Below are 22917 nucleotides of genomic sequence, written 5' to 3' on the forward strand. Positions count from 1 at the left end.
TTATGTCTCCAGTGACTGCATATTACTCCTGGCACCCAGACAGAATTAATTTCCACTCATGTAAATTTTACATCAAAACAACATTTTTTACTAGATAATCACAGGTAGCCCGTGCAAATTTCACACGTATTACTGGACACAAGCCGTGGTGCACTCTATTGTGAAGCTCTGTGTCCTTTCAAATCATGGAAGGGGTGATTGGGATAAACTACTGTAAACAAAAAGTCTTTAATTAGGGCAATACTACTCAGTTAGACTTTTCTGTTTGTAACTTCACCACCTACTGTGTTACATTTAAACTGTCCCCTTCAGGAGAGGGAGAAAGATGACACAGGCACCAAGCTGGGTTTGACTAGCAGGCCACAACTTTATCATCTGTATCTCCAGTGCTTGAGTACAGGTTTAATAACATTCCAATTTACAATTCTGGGCCATGATGGATGAAAAGGGAGCAGTTCTAGTCAGTGCAGATCTGGATCTGTGAATTCCCAAATTCTGTCTGCCAGTCTGCTCTCCCAAAATTGCTGCCAAGCTGGCCCTTGGTCCACACACTGGGACTCCCAGCCTGCTCTGGTGCATTTAGCTCCTGAGGACAGGCTCTGGGCCCTCTCACAGTATCTGCTATTATGTGTGACATGTGCAGCACAGCCACACATTCCCATATGCATTGTATCTGGCCTGCCTGCTGATCTTGTAAATGATTCAAGATGAGAAATGAACAGCTCCACCCACATTCACTGTACTTCCCATATGTTACAAATGCACATCGATGCCTGCCATCATTTTTACAACTGGGTGACAGAACCTTCTGCACATTTTGCTAATACAAGTGAGGGAGGTTGCACGGTCGCCACGCTCACTTTGGCAACACCACCTACCAGGCAACCATGTACTGTGTCCTGAGCATGAGTAACCACTGGGTCCTTGCCTCCCCGTCCGAAAAGAGATCATTTTTCCACCAAAGTGCCAAGATCTGTCCAGTTGGGATGGCATGCAGCTGCTCTCCCTTGGCCTCAGAGTGTTGATGGACAGGGACTGACTGCACGCTCTGTCATGTTACTTCAAGAAACAAGGTGAAGACATGTAGCTCTTGAACCATGTTATGTTTGGACTCCTACAGGACAACCTGGCACTAAGGAGTAAACTCCCATTTAGTAGAAATAATAATTCAAATAATAATTCAAATAATTTCCCACTAGCCACTTTAAACCAAAGTTCTTACTTGTATATGGAAGCAAGAAAGAGACAGTTTCATGAGACAAGTGGTTCCACAGAAGGAGAACACAAGTGAGGCATCACAAGTTGCAATGAATGCTTCAAGGTAAATGTTTTAATTTGATTCTCAGTATCCTCAGAGCTTATGTTAGTATGGCTACAAGCTACCTTGCTTCTTTGTGCAGCTACAATCTGAAGAAGACATCTCTCACTTCACACAGCAGTAAAATTTGGATCTGAGACTACCCTAGCCTATCAAGAAATGAAGTGAAAAGGGACAGATAGGGTTTTGTTATATTTTGACAGCTATGGCTAGACAATCACTGCAAGATCCCGCAGAAACTAGGTGAAACATTGAACACAAAGCAGAGCTTTGGCACCAAGGTGAATTCTACCAGCAGAATAAATTTCCATTGCAACCAACAGCATAAAGCTGTACTAGCACCCTCAATGTTACACTTCGGCTATCCCCTTATCTACAGATAAAAACAAAAGCTTCCTTCTTTTCTTTAAGGACACATTGCTAACCCACAACACTCTGGCTGCAAGCTCCCTGCCCTGGGGGACTAAGGTCCATTAATCTGCAGGCAATCCACAATGATGGAAAAAGCTGATACAACCTGTCAGCCTCCCTCTAGGTTTTAATGTTGATTTGAAAGAAATTAATATGCAAGGATCTGTGGGCAGTGCCCATTCACCCTGCAATGGGGATCAGTCAGTCCTTGACATAGTAGAGGCATTAAAAGGTTATTTACTCTTTCAGCATAGTCAGGTTACTGATGTAAAACGTTTTCACTTTACTCCATGGAGCTGGATTTGCTGAAATGGCGTGATTGGATTGCAGCAACCTGCAGCAGCTAAATCACTAAATCCAATAATCATGCTGCATTTACTGGCACACATCTTAATTAGGTTTTAATACAAGTAATCTGATAACTACTCCTGGCCAGCCCAAGTGGAGCTGTCAGAGCTGAAAGGGCTGTTGTTGAGCAGCTCGCCGGCACACTGCTGCGGCTGCCTCCCTGCTGACCCTGCCGAAGCCCCTCGTCTGCCAGTTGCCACGGTAACACAGGCCAGCCCATCACCTGAACAGTGGGTGCCGTGGCTGTTGGGCACCTCACGGCAAGGTCTGGGGCACTGGCCACCCACGGGGGCTACATCTCTGTGGGCGAGGGGGTGCCAGGGCGTGGCTCCTGCTGCCCCCAAAATTACGAAAACTCAACACCATGAGAATATGTTACTGTGCAGAAAACTGCCTTTAAAAAGCATTTCCCTTGTCAGGGCAAGAGTGTCAAGTTATGAGTTTCTAAGGTTGCTCCTGCATTGCTTGTTTGCCTGTAGGTAGATACAGTGAAGAGAGGTGGCTTCTGGTTCTGAGTGGGAAAACCAAGGGCCATGTTGCAGACCTCTGCCATGCTGCAGGGATGCAACTGAAGGGGGCTGTGCCCCAACCTGAAGGCAGTGCCACATTCTGTAATCAGGCATTTGCAAATCTCAAATATTTTTAACATACTGTGAGTTCGAAAAGCAAATGCAGGTTTAAGAATAAGTTTGTTACAAAAGGAGGGAGCAAGCCAATTAGAAAAGAAAGCTAACCCCAGCAAACTTTCCATCAGCAAACCTCTACCTGCTTTTATAATTTTTTTTCAGAACATTGTACAAATTTAATATCACATGATAGGAAGTGTTTAAGTTTTGGTACTTAACAGATAGTTGTACTACAACCCATTAAAGGATATTAAATTTGTATACTCAAGTAGTCAAGAGTTAGAAAACGCCAGAAACAAAGGCTTTCTATGCAACTCCTTCCCACCCTGGTTCCCAGCTCCGTGGCTGTTCCCCTGCCCAGCCTTGCTCATCTCCTCCTGAGGCAGTTATCCACCACAATCCTGCTAAACAGTTTCAGTGTAAACCACAATTTTTGGCAAGCCTAATGAAATCACAAAGAACTTCAGAACTGCCTTATAATAAGGAGCATCACACACCCTTAAATACAAACTCTGATGATCACAGTTCCTGACACAGATAGAGCAGGCACTGCCTAATGTCATATCCTCCTACATACAGAGCAATGATCAGGCTTTGCTTTGTCTATGATGATCTTGGAAATCCAGACTTGCTGCCAGGCAAAGCGTTAAGGTGTATGGCTGGTGCTCATGGTGAGCTTGTTTCTGCAGCCACAACTGCCCCAGCTGCTGTCACTCCCCACCTCTCTTGCAGGGTTGGCAGCATGGGTCCCCTCTCCTTTCCATGGTCTTAAGCTCTGCCAGGGGAGGTTCAGGTTAGATATTAGGAAGAAATTCTTTACAGAGAGGGTAATAAGGCATTGGAATGGGCTGCCAGTGAGGTGGTGGATTCCCCATCCCCAGAGGTTTTTAAGATGAGACTGGATGTGGCACTTAGTGCCATAGTCTAGGAACCACGGCGGTAGTGGATCAAGGGTTGGACTTGATGATCTCAGAGGTCCCTTCCAACCCATCTGATTCTATGATTCTATGATTCCACCTCAATTCTGCTAATTTTCTGTCTTCCCTTTTCATTGCAGAAGTAATGTTGTCATTTTCTTCAAGGCAGAAAAATTTATGTTCACGGCCTCTTTGTATCTTGAATCAGCTCTGTGGACAATTAGGTCATTGAAACCAATAGCAAAATTAGTTCTCATATGAGCAACCTGCATCTTCAGTGTGGCTTACAGCATCAGCAAATTCACACAGTAAATTTTGAGGCAGGAAAATTAGAGTCTATAATTTTAGAAATGCCGACAAATAGCAAATTGAACCCCAAAGTTTCACTAGTGTCCTAAATTACTATTTACTTTAGATCTTGACCCATATATCAAGGCCTTTAGACAACCTTAAGAGATAAGCATCTCAGAGAAGTCCCCACATACTCCCAGAATTTTAACAGGAACATCTACACAATCTATCCTTTAACCCAGCTCTGTTCTCTCATCTACTTTCAAAAGCAAAACACTATGATCCACCTTTCTCATGTTAATGAACTAAAAAAAGCATAAGAGAAAAAACACAGAGACCAAAAAGCCACCCAGTAAGTGAGTAGGAACTAAGGGTAGTGAATAAGCCTCCTTGTTTCTGTCACACTGGAAGTCCTGACTTCTAACAGGACACAAGTAGACAGATCAGGGCATATTAAAAGTTTCTGTGGAATTTCCCACCCTCTGGAATTTCTATCAGAATTCTGTTGCCACATAAATGGTCAAGTCACTAATTTGTTCAGGCAGAGAAGATCTATATCACTTCTAACTTAGTAAGGTAAGCACTTGCCCATGCTACAGGCAGAACAAACTCATCCAACTTATGTTAACAGATGGTAACTGGAAGTTAATATCCTTTGCACAGTTTGGAATCAGACACCTAAGAAGAAAATGTCCACATTTCACCATGAACCCCTCGACCTAGGTGGTTTTGTATCACTCAACCTTTTCTTTTTTTTTAATATCTATTGGGTAACGTCTAAATTTCCTTTTACTAAAGGCACTCTCGATTTTTCCACATTAAGTGTCTATAGTATATCATCTTCAATAAGATAACAATCTTCGCATGGCACAACAATGATTATAAATAGGGTTTAATTAAAAGTTTACATAGAACAGTAGCTTCCCCTTTGTTTCAGGTGTCATCACTGACTAATAGAATGTATCTTCTCTTTCTCAGCTGGCCCAACAGGTTAAACAAATAGATCACATAGGAAACCTGAGCCTGGATCTATTCCTGGGCTTCTAATAGCTCATGTCTAACATGCTGAAGAGAGAACATTAGCAGCCGGCTCTTTAGTAGGGGGGTGTAGCAGCTGAGCTTAGCTGCTGTGATGGACACTTTTAGCCCTCCTGGGTTTTGACAGGAAGGAAACAGTGAAAGAGAATGGATGGTAGGCTGGAAAAGATATGAGTGAAAGCTTCACCAATGTCTATTTGTGTCTGAATCCCTTGGCTGAAGATGAGGCTTTTCCTCCTTTAAAGGAATACAGAATAGTAAGATCTGTGATAGGAATATGAACTCTGGATCAGGTTTGCTCTGGAGGAAAAGTAATTCTGGTTACTATTTTCTGCCTTTAGTTGATAAGTATTAAGTAAAACAATTCTCCAAATCATTCAGACTATTAATTTAGAATGCTGTAAAATACCTTACGAAAAAAAAGGGGGGGGAGGGGTTGAAGCAGACAATGTTATAGAAATATATTGAATCTTACAGTCAGACTATTTTTTTTTTAATTTTTTTTTTAAATATGTTCACCTCTTTGATTTTATGTGCCAGACAGAACAGATTTTGCACAATTTCTCAATCAGGAAATAGAGTCTTGATAATGGTAACAGACACATATCATATTAAGGTTTCAAAAGTGGCCTCCTCATGTTTATAAGATTATACATATTTGTATTACTGAAATAATTTTTCTTGTGTTTGTCTTACTAGTTACAACAATTTTTGTGGCTGGCTTACTTTTTATAAATGTATGCTTCATTTCCCCCACTGCTTACTCTGATTCCTCTTATTTCTTTTATTAACAGACAAACTTGAACCTTTACAAACTGCTCGTTGGTGTCCACATAATGCAATCACTGCATTTGAGTCAGAGATACTGAGAATTTTTAATGCAATCCACCCAATCTGAACTCTTTCCTTCACAAACACTTTGCCTTTAAAAAGAAATTCCCAGCATGAACCTCATCAGAAGCGACATGTAACAGACAGTACATGTGGTGTTTGGGCAGGCAACAGAGAATTGAAAAAGAAGTCTTCACTTTTTCTATCCCATGGCATGTGCAGAATGTACATGTGGCCCAAGCTGACATCAGGCATTTGAAGCAAAAAACCTGCTAAAAGCATCAGCTTCTGTTAATTTACTTTGTCAGATATTGTCTTAATTAAAAAAAACTACTGCTAGAAAGGGTAGTGCAGCTGAGCTACAACTGCTTCAGTTGTTCTGACAGTCCCAATTGCAGGCTAACAGAACAGCTTTGAGTTCAGTCCTGCTGTCCTCACTGAGCCCAGATCCTGGCTGCAACCACCAAGGACTGCAGGCACTGAGGTACAGAGCATACAGCTTCTGTTTATGTATCTAGCCATTAGTACCTGTGTTTGAAAGGTAAAATGTTTCTCACTAGTGACCTTGCAAACAAGAGGTCAGTAGTGCTGGGTACAGTTCTTCTCCTTTGGTTATCTACAAGGGATTCTTCCCAGTTTAAGATCTATCTAACACAGTCCTTTAAAACTGTTCTTCAGCATAAAACCTAAGGCTGCTGTATTGTATAAATTGACCATTATGAAAATAAGCTCTAAAAATATCAGTGTTAAATATCTACGTAGGCATCACTCATCAACTGCTTTGCTTAAACCCCCTTACCCTTATTTTCCACACTAGAGGTACAAATATGCCCCTTTCCAGTTCATTTCAAACAAATGATTTTGCCTGTAAGCTCTGGCAGGCGACACACATTTGCTTATTTTTCAGGGTTCACACATGGTTATTGTGGTTTGCATAAATTAAAGTCAAACTAATGATCGTTGTAAGATTTGTATGGAGTATAGTTTCATGTTTGTGACATAGAAAAGGAGGAATATGACTTTATATTGATGACAGACATAATTTTTCTGTGCAGCATATTCAGATAGACATCTTACATACAAGGCCCATTGCTTTCTCCTGAGCAGATTGCTTCCATTTGTGAACTTACCCCAGGTTTGGCCTACTCCCCTACAAATACAGCTCTTTTTCCAAACTCACTCTGCCTAGGAAACAAAAAGAAGAATAGGGGATACATACTGAATAAGGATCTAGAGAAATAGCTGGGAGAGAGGTTAAGGTGGGCAGAGGAGCCATGGATGTGCGTGAGAGGTAAGACAGATCTGGGCTCAGATATGCACAGATATACCCAAGGGACCTGAAGAGGCTTCAGCCTCTGTTTGCACTGGCTGGCCAAGCAAGCTCCCACCTCACAGGGAGCTGCTGCTGTCACGCAACACAGCACTTTGGACCAGGGCTGCACCCACTTGGGACCAGCCCCAGTCTCCCCATATCCCCCAATACACTCACAAACCAGTTCTGTGGAGGCTGAAGGGAGTCACAGCATCAAGGAAACAGGAGCGGGGGGGATGTAATGTGGTAGAGCAAACATAGGGGAGGTGATGAGATATTTTTGCATTGAGAAGGGCTGAGGGGAAATAATTTTCATCCTGAGAAACCAGAAGTTTTTCAGAAAAATGAGAAAAGATGGAGGATCTGAGCAGTACTGCCAGCCTACCTTCACAGAGCTCAGCTCTTGTGATTACAGAGTCCATTTGGTGTTTTGTTTTGGGCTATATTATGAATAGGAAACCGCATGTGAAGTTGAAACCTGCAATTGCTTAGCAGCACTGAAGGGAAGCATTTCACAGAAAATACATCTTAAAAATGTATTAGTACATTATAGACAGTATTATACTCTCTGTAAGAGAGCGGCTATTTCATAATGTATATGTGTATTAGTCTAACTGCGCTCTAAATTTACTGCAAGGTGAACTTCATCGTTGCTATGAAATAGAGGAATTTTATTGCTGCTTTAGAGGCAAATATCATTACAGTCATCTTCAGAAAAACCATTAACCCCTCCACAATAAGGAATCTGACTGCAACCGGGCAGTTTGGAGATGAGTATCAATACACCCAGATCACAGCCAGTGTGAAAAGTCGATTATGCCTTTCTGGTGACAGCAGCATAGCTTGCAGATGAGAATAGCAGCTCTAGTGTCCCTGCAATAGCAGCCCAGTGCTGCCAGGAGTACCACACAAAACAAGCACAAAGGTGGCTCTAGCCCGGCTCTCCCATGTCAGTTTGGCACATCAGTGAGCGCTTATTGGACCCTGCACAGACATCCCAACATGGTAAGACTACCCGCACCTTCCAGCAGAAGGATTCGTTCTGTCCACAACTGTGCACATGCAAGCACACTCTTCTGTTGCCACCACACGTAAAATAAGGGAAAAAATTCTAGCAAAACTATCAGTCTTTTCTTTGCTATAACTTGAAATAAATGTTAATAACTTTCTTGACACATTTTCAATGTAACTATAAGAGAAGAATACATTAAAAGGTCTTGTTTAGTTTTGTTAGGTAAAGTATGCTTTTCTTATACTACTTCCCCATGTTCTCATCTTTCAGTGGTAAGCAATGGTAACAGTTTTATGAAACAGACATTTCAACAAGAAGGCTTTTAGAAGCCTTGTTACACTTTTGGAAGCTGAACATTCTCACTTACATAAATGAAAATTAAGTGCCTTAAATCACTAGTAGTAAATTAAGAAAACAAAGTTGTGTCTCTTGATTAAAAATACAACCATGGGTTTTGTTCTTCTAAGTAGGGATATGGAAGATGAACATATATGCAAAATGAGAAGTAAGAGATCCACCTACTACTATTAGTCCATTACTTGTTTCTGTAGACTTGGTAACCACCACTGAAACTGTTGCCACAGCACAAATACATCATTACTCAAAATTCCTACCTGGAAAACCTACCCAGAGAAATGCACATTTCTGAATGAAATGCACACTTTTTGCTAATATGCACCACCATGTTGGCCAACTTGCACACTAACATGGCTCAGAAAGCAGCCTGGGTTTCTGAAAGTCCGTGAAAGCTCAGCACGTGCCCCAAGAGAGCCCAAGGTCCCCACTGGGGCTCACTGGTCTGACTCAACTACTCAGCAGCCATCACAAGAGCCTTCCAGATTCATGCTGGTGGTCTTGGCACCACTCCTGGTGGACAACTGTCCACCTCACACCTGGCTCAGCCTTGGCTGAGACAAGGTAATGAACAGGCCGACAAAATGAACCCAAGCCTCCCTCCCAAGGGACGCTACTTTTGATCAGGGTTGAGCAACATATGCAGGCTTGAGCAGGGGGCATGCAGGCAGCTCAGGAAAAAGTGGGCACTGCTGTAACTAAACTGCAGATTAAGCTGAGGACTGCTGTTTCCTAAGCTCCAGATAAGGAGCCTTCTGGAGAGTTTGAAAAAACCTAAAGTGAAAATAAGAGCAGTAATTGTACTTTTACTTTTAAATTATTGTGGATCTAGGCTATGTTAGAGCAGCATTTGTCTCAGTTTAAGATAGTGTCCTAGTTTTCTTTTTCAGCAGAGATCCTCAGTAGGAAGATGCTTCTGCAGTTAGTGGTTTGTCTCTAATGTCTCTGAAACCATAAAAGTACCTGCTCAGCAAGTATTTACCTACAAATGAATGTCTGGGCATCCCTCATGTTATCTCCTTACATAAAAATCACAATATTGAGATCATAATGTACTTAAAATCTCTTCAAATAAAATAAACCTAATTTTATTAAACTTCTGTACTGCAACATCAGATTTTTAACTTCCTTTGAAACAAATGGTATCAAGGAGAGAAAACTGCATTTATAGGTCTTCTAAGAGGCCTAGACATACAGAGGAATTTAGAGTTCTATGTGACAATAGAGAAATGATTAAAACCTATTTCTGTTACAGATCTCGATACAGTAGCTTTTTGCACCCCAATCCAGAATAACTCCCATGAGCTGTAATGTGAACTATAGACTCCTGTAAAGCCAATAAAACCCCACAAAATGCCCAATTCTGCTAAAAACAAAAGGAGTTTTGCCTTTAATAGGGGCAGGCCCCTTGTTTGCATAAAGAACAACTTGTCAAATAGAATACAAATGCCAAGCTGGTACGTTATAGCCACAAGCACAATAGCCCCAATCTTGATTTTAACTAAGCAAATCCTAGAGAGAGCAGTTTTCCCCCAAAATCTGGGCATCAGCTACAAATTCAATGAACTGATGTCTCAAAGTGTTCACGAAGGATGCGGGAAATTTGCAGAAGGGCATGAACATTTAATTTCAAAGAGAAAGAAACTGTATGTTTTCATAATAAAAAATGAGAGTGTGAAAAAATCCTAACGAGACAATAGCTTTCTTTCAAGTATAAAGTTCAGAATTGCATCTCCCAAGTTTCCTGCATGTTAAAAGAACACAAAATAACGATCTAAAAATCCTTCACAGAAAACCAACAAGCAAGGATGAAGCAGTACTCGCCTGGGGGCCAATTGCCTCTCCAGCAGCGGTAAGGCTGTTACTAGGCTTGCAGTACCATTTGTTCCATTACACAATCTCCTGAAGCCTTTTACAGAGAGCTAAAACAACTGCCTGTACCAACACGACACATGGCTTTCCATCCCGACTCTTTGCTAATCCAGACGCTCCAACCATCTTTCTTTAAGATGCCATATGGTTGGCAGAAGCCTGTAGATCTAGCAGCACATCTGCTTGTATGTTACTTCTCCCCTCCAACTCCCCCCCTCCACACCACAAAAGAGAGAGCAAATAATTATTTTACATGTAACCAATTAAACTGCATTTAAACAGGACGGGGATTATTTAGCTCTAGATATTTTAAAAATATAGATTGTCGCAGAAGGTCATTTGTCTCTCAGCGATTTGGGAAATACAGAGAAACAAAACAAAGAAATGAAAGGCACATGGGCAAAATGATCGCTGTATTTGAATTATTTAAATGACTGCCATTCAGACCTTATGCCCGAAGATTTATTTCCCACATTAGTGTGCCACTAAAGAAGGGACTGAATTTGCTCTCTGCTTTTGTCAGAGGTGAATCAGACAAGCAGACTAGGAAACTATAATACACCAAATCATGCTTTGTTAAGCAAGCAGAGTGAGTCTGTATGCTAATGACTCTGCAGGAATACACTGACACACTGATTTTTTTGGTGTGATGAGCAAAGATTATTGACACTGTTGAAATCCTGGTTGCACTGGCATGCAGGCATCCAGGTTGTCTCTTTAGAATCCAGACGCCAGGAAGACAGGCTGCAAAAATAATTCTGTTTGTGATGAGTTATAATTTCCCCATTTATGGCGTAATGGACTAAAACAGAAAAAAAGTACACTTTGGAGCCTGAAATTAAAAGAAAAAAATCTAGAACATAGAAAATATAAATAAATGCTCCTATAAAACTCCCATCGACCACTCTGTGATGAATAACCATCTCAGTTAATGAAGGACAGGCAGAGATGGAAATGTGTAAGGACAAATGGCACAATGTTGCAATTCTGCCTGCTGAGGATTTGCAGCACCTTTTGTTCAGAAACACTATTTCCTTGTTGAACTTTTCCTGCGTCAGTAAAATAAGACATCAAAGAGATAAAAGATAACAGTCCTACCTCAAATGCTGCTCACATGTATTGTGTGATTATCTGAGCAGAGAGAAGCAGTGTGCAGAATAAGGAACACGAAGCACATGTCTGTGTTCTAGCATTTTTCAAGAACAGAAACTAGACATGTATCCAAATAGTTTCCAAATAGTTTCCCTGCTTCAAGTTTCCATTGCAATGAGCACAGAACATTCCTCTGCCTTCATGAAAACAGTTTTCCTTACAATATGGGAATGCTGGAATGCTTATGTTCAACTAGATAGTATACAAATTGTTTTCCCCCTCAGCTATTTAAGAGTTAGAGTTCCTAAACAAATGATGGGTAGACTGTGTTCGACCTTCACAGAAAGAGAATACCAATGGTGAGGTTTTGGTTGAAGCCATTTTTGAGGACACAATACTAGGTATCCAAGCTGTTTATTTATGGCTAGTACTTTCCTTTCACCCAGTACTCTGTCTCAAGGCTATTTCAAATTTCATCAAAATGGCTTTGAATAGTTTTATACAAAACTGAAATTAAAAAGCCACTTTCTCCTCCCATAATTACATTTTTTCCTCTTTTCATCAAGAGAAAGATGACAGAAGTTCAAAACACACTTGGATTTCAAAATGTAAAATGTGGGAATGTATTCAATAATGTAGCAATTTAGCTCAGTTTAAATTTGATAGGGCTTGATTTACCAGCTATAATAAATAAAGAACTGTATAGAGGTTGTTTACAGTAACAAGACATGTTTATAAATACTAGAGATTAAGATTTCAGTTAGTTCTATGCATAATGTTCCAAAAAAACTATGAAATTATGCCTATATATATAGAATAAAATCAACAAACCCCCTCCTGAATCTCTTGAACTAATCCCTTTCAGACCTTGTGTGTTTTCATATAAGGCAAAACACTGTTTCTGATCTGTAATCAAATTTTCATTTTAAGTGTTAATGCCCAAGCTTGGCCCACTTGCCCCAATCTCAGAGGACTCTGGAAGATGAGAGAGAAAATAGTTTCCAATTATCTGATTGCAAATATTCAATTCCTTTATTTTCCTAGTTAAGGGGTTGTGTGTGTGTGTGTCTTCGCATTTTCCTAAAAGATTCTAAATAACTCAACAGCACTTAGTTGAAAAATGCCTATTTTACCCATTGTGTTGCTTTGGATAGCAAAGCAATAATCAACCCAGCAGGTTGTCTTCAGAACTGATGAGGTCAAAACCACTTGTCTATGACCACATTTGGTCTCAGCATTAGCTATGACTGGAGTTCCAGAAGAGGGTGTGCTTGGAGAGCTGTCACACAGGCTCTCCCCCACCCCAGTCCCTCACTGGCAATGTCCAGTACTGCCCTCCCTTCAATAAGAGCCCGTACAAACATCAGAAACGGAATTTCAGAAATAGAAGGCCTGGCCAACAGAGGTCCTTTGCACATGTGAAACATGGATTCGATTAAGCACTTCAGAATTTAAATTTACTGTTTAGGCAAAAAGTATGGCCCTAGATTTGAGTATGAGAGAGAAAATGAACTTTGTATATGGGCTATGTCTTCTTGTCCAAGAACAGGTGAATAAAAGAAACCATGTGTGAAGTCTTTGCCAAGACCTGCTGCAAACTGACTACTGTAGAAATAATGCAAAAGCTTCTCCCTCAACCCCAGAGGGTAACGGCACTGCTGCTTACACATGCCCACCCTGGACCACTTTAGAACAGCTTGGGTCTGATAAAGACTCCACTATCATATCTTGGTCAGATCTTCTGGGGTTTGTTTGGGTGGGTTTTCTTGGGAGGTGGGGAGTAGAGTTTCTTTTAAGTTTTTAAAGAAAAGACAGTTACTTTTATATGGAATAATAATGACTATAAAAACAGTTTTAAAGGTTCTTGCATTCACATTCTAGGTAACCTGAGATGTTTGATATAATAATTGTAAATCATCTACCTGGTTTGTAACTTGTAGAAGCATCAGAATTTCTACAATCATTTATAGAAATAACAGAATGCTTTTCCTCTTTTGAGACAAAGAGAAAAGGAAATTGAAAGCAAAACCCCTTCAATTTGAAGAGGACTACATGGGAAAGTGGGGATATTAGCAAGGGAATGAATTTCTTCCTTCATAACCAAATGAATGCCATTAGACATCCATTATCAAAACAGAAAACACAGAATCACTGAAAAAATTGCGTCACTTCATACTGGCATTTTTAATTTTGCAACTCCTGTTTTAGTATAAATTCTAGTTCTGGATGGTGACTTCATGTACTTAATTTTAAGAATAGAGTAAGCAAGTATACCTTACAGGGAAAATAAGTAACAAATCAGGTATATGAAAGATTTCAATCAACATTTTGAGAAGTTTCATGGTATGCAAACTACTCTAATGTAATCAGTTGTTATTAATCTGACTCTTAGGTATTACTCAATATTATTTTAATAATGAGAGTGATTCCTCTGAATTGCCTAGGAACTTACTTTGCTCAGTGCATTAAACAATCCCAACTGGTAAGCTTTTTGCTCACCCCTCCTTTTTTTAAGAAGTCCAATAAGTTTGGCTTCACTTGCATATTCTAAAGCTTGTCTTTCAAATGAAAAGAACATTTATAGATATAAGAAAACAAAGAAATTGCAAAAATGTCCAAGATGCTCTTCAGTTCTTAAGTTCCAAATTTCTATAAGTGCCACCTCTGAAGCCATTTTTTGGGCTCTTAAACTTTACCCTCCTCATCCAACACACACAGATCATGGAAGTGTTCAGCCTCCATGTTGCAGTTTGTAACATACAAAGTGAACATGAACAATACATGCCCTGATGAATTATCACTTCTTCAATAATGATATACATTTTACCATAGACAATTATTGTGACCTATTACTGCAAATTGCACTTGTATTTTTTTTTCTACAGCTTTGTAGCATTCTGATTTCTGAAATTTTACTTCCAGTTTGATGTCTCTGCCACCACAGCACTGTTATAATCAAAATTAATAAGCCAAGATAGTCTTCTAAAATTAAACTCTGATATGAAAGGTGCATTTGAACATTTGGGGATCTCTCTTCAGATGCTGACAGGGAGACAAGTGAGCGGATGTAGAGAGAATCTGGATATATGGTTCACATATGGGCCCAACAAGAGCAATCTCTTCATATGAAGACACTATTTCTCATGCTAAGTCTACCTTGTTTTCTAATGTCAGCTGAAAGGAATGTTGGAATCTGGGACAGTTTTCCGCATCAGAGTCTGCTATCTAACTGCCTGATGTCAGAATTATTGTGTGTTTTCACAGAACCTCTGTAGTTTGGGGCTATAGTTTTTCTGTTGTTTTCAGGGGTTTTTTGAGGTGGGTTGTTTGTTTAAGACTACCAATGCTACACTCTCTTAGGAAATCTTATTCTTCTTGCTTATTCTTCCCCCCAACTGATAAAGGACTTTTTTAAATTTATTTTTTTTCAGTGATGTGTTAGAATCATGAGATTACCACTGATTCAAGTATTTCAAAAGAAATTTGGTATTTGGTATTGGCAAGTATTGAATGTTTTTGACTACAAGTCCATCATCTGAGTCTAGATCCAAAAACACAGGTCTCATGCACAATGTTACACCAGTTGTCATTTAGGGTTTCCTTTTGTACAGCACAGAATCCAATATGTCAGCACAAGACAAAAGCACTGAGTAGGAAGAAGATGAAAACAAATCTAAGTTAGCCTGTCATGTAGTAAACGTTTGTGTGAAGCCACACACCATATGACCTAAAGGCTCAGAAAGCTACAGTTTAGTTAAAAAAAAAACAAACCCAAAAGTACAGTAAGAAGGAAATCCTTTGAAAGAAGGTAGGACTTGTACCATTGCTCATTGTGGGGAAATCTTTTCCTTTACTCCGATCACCATGGACCTAAAGTACAAAAACATTGCTCAAACAGGTTTGAATGAAAAATGCCAACATTCATTAATGACTACTACTCATAACACGGAATCATTTCACAGCTTTATCTAATCTAATATGACATTAGAAAAAGATCAGTACAGCGTTATTTCCACACAGCACAGAGATGACCTGGAACCAGCAATGTCACGATCTGTAGCACAGCGTGGGTAAAAGTGAAACACAGTGCTTGGAGAAAAACTGCCATAGTTCAAAACAAAGTGCTGAGAAGTCTCCGTTAGCTGCCAGAACTCAAAGCATTCATAAGATCAGGAAATGACCAGAACTCATGTTTTAAGGATATAAATAATAGAGGAAAACCAAACACAGCAGCACCTCCAAGCTGTGCAACCCTAAGCAACAGCATCGACTGAGAAAAAAAGCACTGGAATAGAACAAAACGTGTGGATGTGCAAGAGGCGATGCCCAAGCTTACCTTAATTTAGGAAAAGTTCTCAGACAAAGAGGTTGAAGGCAAAAGTTGCCTCTTAAGGTTGCAAAATTATTTTGCAGTTAAGTCATTACAGCAACAAAGGGGCTTAATGGTTTGTAGCTATCTATGAGTCACAGGGTTCACAGACTGATCTTCATTTAGCTCCCCATGCCCAAAAGAAAAATTCTTTTTAATTCAGAGACCTAATTAGGATGATAATTGGAAGAAATCCCAGACTATCACACTTGACAATAACAACCTATGTGTTTACACCCAGATTCTTTTGTAGCATATTGTAGGGAGAAAACTAAGTAAACTGAAGAAAGTACTCTACCTTACCTAGCTGGGTTCTGAACTTGGTTCCAAGTTTTGAAGGAGTCCAGGCCTTTTGAGGGAACTCAGCCAGCAATTCAGGCAAAGACTTCTTCAAAAGAGAAAAGAGGCTTGATTTTCTTTCCTTTTTTTCAGTCCTCCTCTTTTCTTTTGAAATAAAAGCAACATCTCCAATTTGTGAGCACAGAATTTTGAAAGGAAGGGAGAAAACACCATTACAAATGGCAAGCAAAGCTTTCAGTTTATGAATCTACTAATTCATCCATGAAATATCCAGGTTGCCTTCATCATCATTTCCAAAACACCACATTATATAAGGCAACAATGGAATGTTAGGCTGGTCTGTTTCCCATATTTTAAGTTGGCTCAGCTGGAAAGTGTATACAGGCTACTGCCCCAGGATGAGTGAATAATTTAACTCAAACGCAATTTTGCACAAAATTACTTTCACAACTGGAAAAAAAAAGGCAAAAAAAAGCATGGCTAGTCAGACTCCTTGTTAAACATAAGAATTTGATTCCCCCCCCCAACTAAACTAGTATAATTCATGAAGTTTAGTTCACAGTGTTACTGTTAAATAAGCAAGGTATAAATCGAAACACGAAGCTTTTCGGTGCTAAGCAGGGAACTGTCTCTACACTAAGCGTCAAGTATGAAACTTATGCATTACATCTCAGACATTACTGCACTGGCCTGGTTGAAATCTCTGCTCTGGAGTAAAATTTATGCTGAAGTAGATACAAGACAAAATCCCCAAACTGTAGACTGATACTTAGAAGAGGTCTGCTGCATGTGGAACTGGTTTTGATCTTTAGATCATAAACTCCTGGAGGCACAGATCTTCTTTAATTACATGACTACAAAGCACCATGTGTTTCCATTATGCTATTTAAATAATAGATTTAATTTGAATTTACATTTGTTGATGTAAACATTACTGACTGTAACATTACCCTGCAATCTGATGCAGAAAGTCACTGAAGTATTAGGAAAAAAATTCCTTCCCAAAAAGATTACAAAGGAAAGAATCCCCAACTGTGCTATTTGAAATATGAATAGAAATTAGCTAAATAGAATACATTTTAGTGGAACAGGATTTTTAGGATGCTATTTTCACACAAACAACACTGACATCTCAAGTAATTCCTATTTTTAATTCTGCTCTACAGTTATCTGCTGTGTTTAAGGGACCAAATGAATTCAGTTTTTTCCAGGAATCAAAGTTCCACTGAAAACGAAAGAAAGTAGCATGGGAAGGATCACTCATTTATCTTGCAACACTGCTTTAACAGAAGTGGAACTCTGCTAATGAATTGAACTATCAGGATTCTAATCAGTTCTGGTTTTTACCAAAATTAATTTAAACTCTGTCTTTGCATAAATAATCCCTGTTGTTTAAAACTTTGTTTGGGATTGCTTCTGTACACTGAGGGGATTAAAAAAAAACAGGGTGGTGCTGGGTCCAGAGACAATTCAAAGAAGAACAGTTCAGAGGGAAGCATTTGAACACAAAAATATCTGGTAAGCTTTGCCCATGCACTGTTAATAGAAAAAAAACCCAAAATAAACCAAAGCCCTGCATTATCGCTGAATGAAAGGGATTTTAATTTTGGGTTATAGATGACCTGCAAGCACTTAAAATAGTTGCTATTATTTCTCAGTTTGTGACAACCTAGGCAAAAAGAAGAAAAACATTTATGTACCATACAGATATAATGTATTGTCCAGTTTATGTCATGTTGGTATTAAAAATTTATTTTAAATTGTGGAGCTTGCTAATGATATCTAGTCAGAATATTTAAACATTAATAATAACAACAACAACAACAAAGTCTAAAATTTACCAAAATAGAGGCAGTTGAAAGTGGGAGCAGAGAGCTAAGATAGAGTGAAAGTAGTAATATTCTGTAATATTCTGTAAATATTGTACTGGCTTTCAGTTCTGATTGTATAACTCACAAGGCAACTGAGCAAACAAGTAAATTGCATGAAAAATTTTGAACAAGCAGAGGTTTTTGTTCACTGTGTACATTCAAACCCAAATTTTTTTCAGAAGACTGAGAAATCTTCAGAACGTTTTTGGCAGAAACCATTCCTTCTAAATGTAGAGATGGAATACCTAAAATTTCCTTAAACCAAGAAAAGCATGAAAAGGTAAAATAACAGAAAACAGTACCGTAAAAAGTGTTTTTCTTCTGTTGTCTTTAAAGCTTTTTTTGCTTCCATATTACCTAATGGAATTTTTTGTCCTTACACTACCTGCAGAAGGAATGAGTGAAAATATAGGGCCTTCTGTCTGATCTGAAAACTGATAGGTAAAAAAAAAAAATCCTGGATGTAAGTAAAAAGGCGATGGTCAGACAAAAACAAGTAGATGTTTGAAGTGCTAGATTTGAAAAAAAAAAACACAAAAACACCTTAGTAGAGCCAGATCACCATTAACAGTCCCAACAGTGGGAGCACACTCAAAACTGTAGATGAAGAATCACCAGGAATTCACATACTCTTGGGGTTTTTGATCACATCAACAAATGCACATACTTATGGTAAGGTACTCTAGACTGCAAAAATAAAGTGTAATGAATATATGTGAAAAGTATAATATTGACAGCTTTCTTAATACTTTGCACATGGCAAGAGAGTAACTGTAACTTGTTTTGCCCTTGATGTTGTCCACTCCTCTATTCCCAAATCTCAATTGTGCATCCCTGTAAGAGGGTAAAACCCTTTGCAAAAATCTAATTTTCTTTAGGTACTTGCGGTTTTGGAATCACTGGAAAAATTGGAATTGGGATCATTTGGAAAAATGCAGTGAAGCTTTCAAAATTGCTATGCATGAAGGTACAGGCCTCCCCCTTCAATGTATAGTAGCTACCTAAATGACTCTAACAGAGGCCAACCATTTTCAATATGTAGCAACACAAAAGTAAATCTCTCCTTTTGGAGGAAAAAAAAAAAAGCTTACATTTCTTGAAATACTATGTTGGTACATGCACATGTTCCATCGGATGCGTGGTATACAAAGCTGGATGACCAAACCATAGACACTGTTTTTATAATATAAGGTCAGACATTAATAGGATTTTAAAGAATTATCACAACATATTTACCATAAAAGCAGTTGTTCCAAGATGGTCCTAGTACCTGGACATTCACTGCAATACTCTGGTGACCACAAAGAAGTCTATACAACTACTCTTTCAGTCAAGCTCAAAGGGAGGCAGAGGGGAGATGCCTTTACATATGGTGGAGTCTTTGAAGAACTGGGCCTCCTTTAAAAAACAGCAGAGCCTTTCTTCATTAAAACTGATACATGAGGGCAATAGTTCTGGTGCAGTAGCTGTGTTACCAGCTCCTGGACTAGTTACACAGGACTAAATACCAACATTCAGTCTCACAGATTATAACATCCTTATTTATATTATGGATCAAAACTAATAGTGTTTTGAAATCTTTGAATATATTTCAATTTAGTGTCTATAAAGACAGAGAAATCCTTATCCTGTAAATATGGAGGAGTAACGCAGTCTTGATTCTTGTCACAGACTATTGATTTTAAATATACTTGTAAGAAAACCACTTTGTAAGCTTTTCACATAACACTGCTTTTCTTGGTAATATTACGAAAGACCATTTCTTTTGATACAGCTTGAAAACAGTCCTGTAAATACAGAAGCAGCTAACAACTTAATATCCTCTTTCCCCCTTCTCTACCTCAACACAGAACACTGAAATCAGTATTTTAGTAGTGAACTGCATGAGGTGCTTTTTCCCAGAGGAACTTTATGCTCATAACATTTAGATCAGTATTATATTGAGATTAGACAACGCAGAAAGAATCATGTCTTGCTGATACCACCTAAGGAGTCCTTCTGCTGTGCCTTTTGCAACTGGACTTGCCTATCTCGTATTGGCCTTTTTAGCCACCAGCGTGCTTGTAGCAAATGTGGGCAGAGCCCTTCCCAAATCTTTGTTCACAAAGCCTAGCCATGATAATGATGATATTGAGATTATTTCATTGTCCACTAACATTAAGTTCACCATCTATTTCTTTCTTTGTCAATACGAACATCTAGGTTAGGACAAACATGGCTTTGTTCACCTTTGCCTAATGCAATACAAATTTGGAAGCAATAGCCTTTGAGAATTAACTTCCACAGAACATGGAACTATACCAAATACATGTCAGGGTTAACCTAGAAACAGTTTTCAAGATTCTCCTACAACAGACTTAGAAGGACTTACTAGCCATGATCTTTCTCTGAGATGGACCACATAGAACACAATAACATGGTGAAAGGAAAATATATCCAAGATAGGATACCTTGGTCAAAGGTCAAAACCTTTCTCTTACTAGAGGTGCCATAGGATTTTTCTAACACTTCAGCAGAATAGAGGACTTTTTTCAAAAGGGTTTTGCCTGAAAGACTGTCAAATATTTTATGTCGCACAGTACTCAATTTATTCAAGGCAGGCAGACCTTACTGTCATTTGGATCTTCTGTTCCAGAAAACCTGGAATTTCAAACACAAGCCTTGGGTAACTAACCATCAATCCATTTTAGAACAACAAACTCAATGAAGATAACTGTACTCAGCATTAATATATACTTTTCTATGTCAATCAGAAATGCAAAGAGTAAAGGAGAGTGTAATGACTGTTGCCCCATTGTGATCATTATGGTGTCCTTACATTTTCAGAGACAGTGTTATATACAAAAATGATGGATTTAATTTCCAAGCTGTATTATCTTACATAATTATATACTCCTTATAAAATGAGCAAAGAACTGATACCTTGGTCAGATAGTTCAATAGGGCACTATCGCAAATAATTGCCTGCTACCCTTTTTGACAAGAAGTTTGGACTTCATGTTCTATGCTAATTCAGTGGCTTCTACTTTTGTTATTCACTACCAATTTCTCTGCATCCAGCAATGTCAAGAGGTGAACAATTAAATTGTTCAGAATACACCATGCATGTAAGAGTGACCCTATATTATATCTTCATTTTTTCCCTTTGATCATCCCTTTATTTGACTGCATTTCAGTAAATTATCCATGTAGTTTTTATTTTGACAGCTCTCTTTACAGCAGTAAAACAAAATGTGTGCATTGCAAATGGCAAAGATTCAAATTTCAGCTATGTTTATCCAAAATAGCACTGAACTGCTTCTGTACTTATGCTATACTGCCTACAGCCTTACGGAAGGGGAGACAGATGGGATGAATTTAGCAGGGAAACAGCTGTGGCTTGAAGAAGAGACAAGCAAAAGTTTTGCTATCAGGCTTCATTATGTATCAAGGTACCAGTAAAATGTGTATCCGTAAGGCAGCCAAAAAAGTGTTTTTCATTTGACTAGTGATAATTACCTTTTCTCAACAGCTGACAATGTTCTAAGCAGCATTAAATAGGTAAAATAATTAAGCAATAAGACAGGCAGTGCCTTGCTGGGGATTATTGCTCGCCTCGGGTGTGTTGCAAGGCACAAGGCTGAAGGGTGAGTGACTTCAGCCACCCGAGAAATGTAATAATCCCTCAGAAATGCACTGCCTGGAGTGTCTTCTTGCTATTAAAAATGGAAATCTGAAAAGAACAAAATGCTAGACACATTTCCTGTGGATTTTATTGACATGGGTTAACATGACAGAAAGTCCTTTCCCAAGGATACCTATGCCTCTGCTCAGTTTGTTTGTGCATTTTATTCATACAACATATTTGAGAAGCACAAGTATTTGCGTCATCTAACACATGCATGACAAGGCACAGAAAATTATAATAGCCTTCACAATAGTAAAAGTTAAGTAAAAGTGCTTTTTAAGTTACATGCTTCCAAATATTTCTGTGCATTTGTCCATGTTTGGTGTCAATTTACAGATGAGCTTTTTTTAGTTCTGAAACTGTGTGTATGTATATACATATATATACACACATACACCTGTATTTTTTAATATATATATAAAAGGTCAGTCACTCGAATGATCCAAGCAATAAGACAAAAACCCCAAAACAAAAAAACCAACCCAAACCCCACCAAAACCCTGTAAGTTGTTTTTGATTTCATGCAAGTCACATAGCTAAACTAAGGCTATATCCCTGGTAGTGTGGGAAGTGCTAGTGTAGCACTCAAAAAGATTACACTGCTTTACATAAGCAGAGAAAAGTTTACTGTCATTTCAGCCATGCCACTGAGACAACTTTTGGATACTGGAGACCTGGAAGTATTTAGCAACCTTGACTTGAATCTAATCAGAATTCTAAAGATCATTCAGGATCAAGTCCCAAGTAACGAGATGTATTTGGGACAAGGATGTATTTCCATATGTACAACTAAAGGTGGAATCTGGCTCTCTGAGGTTAAAAAGAACTTAAAAAATATTAAAAATCTCATTTCTCCTTTCTTTCCCTCAATACATGACTTTACCATTCACAAAGAACAAGTTAAACACAGAATAATCTTACCGTCCTCTTCCACTTCTTTCATATTTTCCATCATCACTACTTTACTTCAGAACCAAACTGAGAAGCCCTGCTGAGAAGCACACACAATGCTGACTTGAATACCCTAGAAATATGGATGCTAAGCGGGTCTTACCATACTGTCCTTCCTTATAGCCACTTCCATAATCTAGTTCACTACAACTTGTGCTATCAGTAGTTAAAGGATAACACATTCAAGACCATTTTTCCAGAAATTTGCCCAATGCCTGTCACTATTAGACTACTACCAACTAGCACTATCACAAGGCACAATAAACACAATTACCTTTTAGCACTTAATTTTTTTAGGATGGCAATTTTTTTAGAGTGCATTCAGAAATTGATAATG

At 38.8% G+C, this 22917-nt stretch overlaps 1 protein-coding gene across 1 annotated transcript in view; it reads right to left on the reverse strand.

Annotated features, from left to right (window-relative positions):
- The window catches only part of LOC103757322 (serologically defined colon cancer antigen 8), an 87962-nt gene that overhangs the window by 5849 nt on the left and 59196 nt on the right, over positions 1-22917 (reverse strand). The window lies entirely within an intron of this gene.

This window comes from Manacus vitellinus, unplaced genomic scaffold, assembly GCF_001715985.3.
Source record: "Manacus vitellinus isolate BGI_N305 unplaced genomic scaffold, ASM171598v3 scaffold_8_pilon, whole genome shotgun sequence".
NCBI classification, from domain to species: domain Eukaryota; kingdom Metazoa; phylum Chordata; class Aves; order Passeriformes; family Pipridae; genus Manacus; species Manacus vitellinus.